The sequence below is a fragment of the Cebus imitator genome, unplaced genomic scaffold (assembly GCF_001604975.1).
Source record: "Cebus imitator isolate Cc_AM_T3 unplaced genomic scaffold, Cebus_imitator-1.0 Scaffold94, whole genome shotgun sequence".
Taxonomy (NCBI): domain Eukaryota; kingdom Metazoa; phylum Chordata; class Mammalia; order Primates; family Cebidae; genus Cebus; species Cebus imitator.
Window position 1 is genome coordinate 3,150,239 of NW_016107409.1, and position 6,000 is coordinate 3,156,238.

The window sequence follows — 6,000 nt, forward strand, 5'->3', positions numbered from 1 at the left end:
GGGGAGGGTAATTGCTATGCCATTCCTAAGCTCTCCATGACTCTTGGGTATCTACAGTCAACACAGCTTTTCACTTCTTCCAATCTACTCCTTGGCCTCCTTGTTGAATGGGGGTCTATTTAGAGAGCTCCTCTGCTTAAGGCGTGTACTCTTGGGTCGTCCCTTAAGATTTCATAGAAGCATGTCTGAAAAACAGGATCTCTAAAACCAACTTTCTCTCTTGAGCTAGATTTCAGGAAGCATCAAGAGTTGAAGCAAATTCTGCTTTCCCTGTCACTTAAAAGACAACATTTTTGAATCCTGTCCTCAAAACCTGAACCTGAGGCAGCAATGCATATGAATGCTTTATAATGGCAACTGATATGCCCCAAATGGGTTTAGATTCTGTTTTTCTGTTAATTCTTGAAATTTTAAATAAAAGCAATAGCTGCTTATTTAAAAAAATATAAAGCAGTACTAGAAAGAGGAACATGCTGGGCCAGACTGTACAGGTCAAACTATCTGCTGCAGCCAGCACAGGCTTTCAGGGTGTGGCCTCGAGCTCTCTGCCTTCCCATTCCTTATCGAAATGTGGGAATAGCAATAGCACCTACACCAGAGGTTCTCATGAGCATTAAATGAGTTGATATCTGTAAAGAGCTTAAAACAATGCTTGGCACATCATAGCCTTATATTAGAAGGTACTATATGAAATCAAAGATTTTCAAATATTTTCTACATTTTTAATGTCTATGTGAGCATATCAACAAATTATTTTTCTGCTTATGTAAGTAGGCTTCTCCTACACAGAGTGGACCTCTTTTATTTCCCCTTGATAATGTGTCTTAGACATCTTCATCGCCGGTATTTAGAGATATACCTCGTTCTTTTTAATGACGCCACATATTCCATTGTGTGGATGTACAATATTTAACCAGTCTTCTAAAAATAGACTTGTGTTGCTTTCAGTGAGTCTGTTAACAAAGAATGTTACAATACGTAGATATGTGCATATGTTTCTGCACACAGGCAAGTAAATTTATAGAAGTAAAATGAATTTTGGTAGGTCTTGCTGAATTGCCTCCCAAAAGGTTTACCCATTTATACTTGGTTTAGACTCTTTTAAATTAAAATACAATGACAATGCTAAGCACATATTTAGTTGATGGGAATGAATTTAGGATTCAGAGAAATGTGTTTATGGCAATGTTTGGCAGAAAGTTTGGCAACACATGGATCGAGATAAACTTAGACCTCATGTTTTCAATAGGAGCTTACCTAGGTATGAAGCTGCATTTAAGAATACACAGAGCACTGTTTGCAGAAATAGTCTCCACCCATTAGCACTGCAGTCCTTTCAAAAGCATCACTGGGTACCCAATAGTGAACACAAAGAACATTGCTTTGGTCTCCATGTGTGTATCTATCACTCAGCATCAATAGGTGAGCCCATGTGTCAAATATCAAGGAGATAAATCTCTTTTTAACTATACCCTAACTACAAAAGATGACTGCAGAGTAAGCTTAGAAGATGAATGCAAGGATTCTTCCAGAATACAGGGTGTTGAAGGAGGAATGCAGGAGACCTGCAGGCCAAACCCTGGCTGGCACTTGCTTCTTTCCATTGAAGGATCACCTCATCCTCTCTTTCAGACTCTCTGTCGGCCTTTCTCGTGCATAGCAGTGAATTTCCTCTACCATCTTGTAAGGATCAAAAACATGGCATGGGTTATTCATTCTATAGAACCGAAATGAAACAAGCATTACTGGTGTGGAATTCCTAACTCAGAGAAAAATTCATTTAATTGGAATGATAAATTTTTTATTATTCTTTTCTTTAATCTTCAAATGGCATGAATCAGATTAAAATATTTGAATAATGAAAAAAAAAGCTAAAAAGAAGGCAAATGTTACCTGTAATCACAATGCTTACAATTATATAAAATAAAATAAACAAAAAACGTACATTCTCAACCACCTCTTTCTCTCCCTGCTACCCCCACGCCTCCAACTGCTGTTACTAGTTTAGGGTGCATCCTGGCATTTTTTAGTCTTTGACATAATTCATATGATAAGGGGGAAAAAACGAGCTCTGACTGCTTCCTCACTGAGCTGCCAGCAGCTCATCTGAGTCTACAGCAGCACCTTCAGGAAACAAAGGAGGGGAAGAGGAGCAGGGTTAAGGAGATAGATGCTGGGCCAAACTGCACGCGCCGAAACTCTCTGCTGTCATCAACACAGGCTGAGGGAGGAGAGAGGTAGCAGGAAGGGGAAAATGGGTTGGGAGAGGGCCAGAAATGCCAGGGGTAGGGCTCTGCTGCCTCCTGCATGCCCACTGACCACAGAGTCGGAGAATATCAGTGCCTATCTAGTCCTGCCTACCTATTCACAGATGTGTTTTCTAGCTCTCAGTTTTTGATGCAGCCTGGAGAAGAATAGAAGTCTGTTCCTAATAAAGATAATGAAGATGATAATAAAAACCACGGCAAGTATTTACTATGCGCCAGGTCTTTAAAATGCTTATCGCCTTTAATTTACACAACAATCCTATTGTCTTCACTTTATGGAAGGGGAAACTGAGGTCAGGAATATGAAGTACAGCCTAAGGCTACATACACAGCTACCTGACACGGGTTCAGAACTACCTGATGAAGTTCAGAATCCCAGCCCACATAGTTAGACCCCAGATCATGAATTCTTCTCACTGAATAGTAATCCTACAGATGACTCAGTGGGGCTCCCTTTGACTATTCTATAAAAAAGGATTCCTGAAAACTATCCTGGAAACCATGGGGAAACAGCGTTCCACAACATCTTCAGAACCCACCTCTAATCCCCCAACATAATCGGAAAGGTTTTCTACATACACTTTCCTTCTTATGTTTCTTGAAGGGAGGAAATTGTTCTTACCCATACTTAGATGAACTTGTTTTATAAACTGCGTGGCTTAAAAATAAGGGGACACAAAAACATCAAAAATGATGCTGACAGATAGTACCAGGCAGAAAGCAGAGCCATTAATAAGGGAAGTTAATGGATGATTCAGAAGTGGTGATATTGCTGAACAATACCTTAAAAGTTGGCTTTTAGGAAGCTGTGTAAAAGGTTTGGGCAATCAGGAAGTAGTAAGATACAGACATTACTGGTAATTCTTGGCATGGATGTGCATCAAAGCAGGGGTGACTTTGAAGGAACTAACAAGGCTAAATGGGAGGTTCAGGGGGGTCTGGAGGAAGGGTTCGAAATGTGTGCTGGGTTGGATGCAAACTCAGGGGAAGTACAGTGCTCTATAGACTGTGGGGAAGAATGAATGGTGGAATGAAATCACTTAGCTCATATGTGGGGTCAATGGGTGGATGGGGTGGTAAGGAGATGACATTCCAATGCCAGCTCATCAGGGCAATGATGTCTCTCTGAGGAGTGGTGGTCCCTTCTGGATGTGCTTCCTTCATGCCTGACAGCTGCTGTCATTTCCCAGCACTGGACTTGTAGGCCAGCCCACAGGCCAATCTGGGGGCCGGAACAGAAGGCACTGCTGTTCACTGGGCTGTGAACTTAGCACTGCAGGCACATTGCTCAGGAGAAAATAATCCCCAAGGGACTTGAGAACTCAAACTCATTAAAGATGACAGGGAAAGAAATATTGTCTGAAAGTCTTAGGTGCTGAGCACCGTGTCTGGGCCTTTAAACAAATAATTTTGTTGAAGCCTTTCAACAAATGGAAAAGACACAGGTAAAATTGCTTAGGCAGATGTTAAGCCTACAAAGAGAAGGTGGTGCTGGGCTCCCCCTGACTGTTGGGAGAGGGTGGATGGATTCTTCCAATGATCAAGGATCACATTAGTTTTTGCCAAAGTTCGTGACTGCTGAGAGTTGTGGGCGATTGTGAGAATTACATGAGTTAATATATGTAAAGCATTTAGAACAGGATCTAGAACATCATAAGCCTATTTGTTTTAATTATCATTATTAGTTATTACCAACAAGTGTCACCAGTAGAGGGTCTTAAATGCAAGTTGTCCAGGTTCTTGCAATTTTGAACAAAGAATTAGACAAAACGCACACCAAAGCAAGGAAAGAATGAAGCAAGGAAAGCAGAGATTTATTGAAAGTGAAAGTACACTTCATAGAGGGGGAGCTGCCAGAGCAGCAGCTCAAGGGCCATGGCTACAGGAGGATCTACTGGGGTCCAAATACCCTCTAGAGGTTTTCCATTGGCCACTTGGTGTATATCTCATGCAAATATAGTGAACCACGATCAGTCTGATTGGTTGCAGAAAGCATCCAATCAGAGGCTGAAGTGAAGTTACAAAGTTACACTCCTATGCAAATATCTGATTGGTTCTTTTCATGACCAATCAGAGGTACTTACTTTCAATTTTCCACCTTCCACGCAGAAAGGGGATTGTGGGTTTGCAAAAGGAGGAGCCCCTAGTCGTTTTGTTATTTAGGTGTGGAAAGTTGGGGTTTTTCTTTTGATTTAGTTCTAGGAAGTCAGCGTGAATCAGCCTTAGACAGCCTTAGATTCCCTGCCTCCAGATCCTATTCTCTTGCCTCACAGAGTCAAAGAAAGACCACCAGTAATTAGAACAGCAAGGGTTTACTGAGTAAGAAGTGTTGGCTCTTTGGTAATCACTTTACATAGGAGGAGACTGAGACAAGGAGGTAACCACATTGTCTGAGTCACCAGCTGGGACTGTAACCCAAGGTTGTTTGTTTCCAAGTCCATGCTTTTAAGAGCTCAGCAGGAAGTCTTGGAGGGAACAGAAAGGAGGCAGCCTGAGGATGTGTGAGGAGGAACGTTTACCTCCGCTAATGCTTATGTTTGGAAGATGAACAGAATGGAGGCAGAAGTGTTGGATTCCAACTGCTCAGAGAAGTGTGAATAGTTTTGTTTCTTACTTTTTTCGCTCTTTAATTTCTCATCTTTTCCTATTGAATAATTTTTCTTTGTGCTCTGCAGTGGTTCTCAAACTTGGCTGCAAATTAGAGTCACCTGGGGAGCTTTTCAGAGGCTCATCACAGACCAAGTACATGGAAACCCCGTGGGTAAGGGTGGCCCAGGCATCAGTACTTTAAAATTATCCCCAGGTGATGCCAACTACCCTAAAATGTCTCAGTCTTAGAAACTTATTTGAATCATCCAGGAAGTTTTAAACAACATCCAGGCCTTGCCCTGCCTGATTCAGTTGGTCTAGGCTGGGGCTTAGGTACCATGCTGTGTAAAAGATCCATAGGTGAGTTGACTGTGTTGTCAGATTTAAGAATCATTGTCACCAATGAGACTTTGGGTAGCAACACAGAAGAAAATACATAAGTTATTATTATTATTCTTGAGACAGCCTCACTCTGTTGTCCAGGCTGGAGTGCAGCAGCATGATCTTGGCTCACTGCAACCTCAGCCTCCCGGGTTCAAGCTATTCTCCTGCCTCAGCCTCCTGAGTAGCTGGGATTACAGGTGCATGCTACGATGCCGGGTAATTTTTGTATTTTTAGTAGAGACGAGGTTTTGCCATGTTGTCCAGGCTGGTCTTGAACTCCTGACCTCAGGTGATTCACCCACCTCAGCCTCCCAAAGTGCTGAGATTACAGGTGTGAGCCAGTGCGCCTGGCCCATAAGTTATTTTTTTTAAAAAAGAGAAAAGTGAAATTGAGAACATTTATATATGTCAGTGATTTACATTCTTATGACTTTATGTTAATTTCACATTCTATGTCATTCTTGTGGCAAAGCTTAGTTAATAAAGAATGCTGGCCAGGCACGATGGTACACGCCTGTAATCCCAGCACTTTGGGAGGCTGAGGCGGGCGGATCACTTGAAGTCAGGAGTTTGAGCCCAGCCTGACCAAATATGGTGAAACTCCATCTCTACTAAAAATAAGCAAATTAGCCAGGTGTGGTGGTGCTTGCTTGTAACCCCAGCTACTTGGGAGTCTGAGGCAGGAGAATCTCTTTAACCCAGGAGGTGGAGGTTGCAGCGAGGTAAAATTGTGCCACCACACTCCAGACTGAGTGACAGA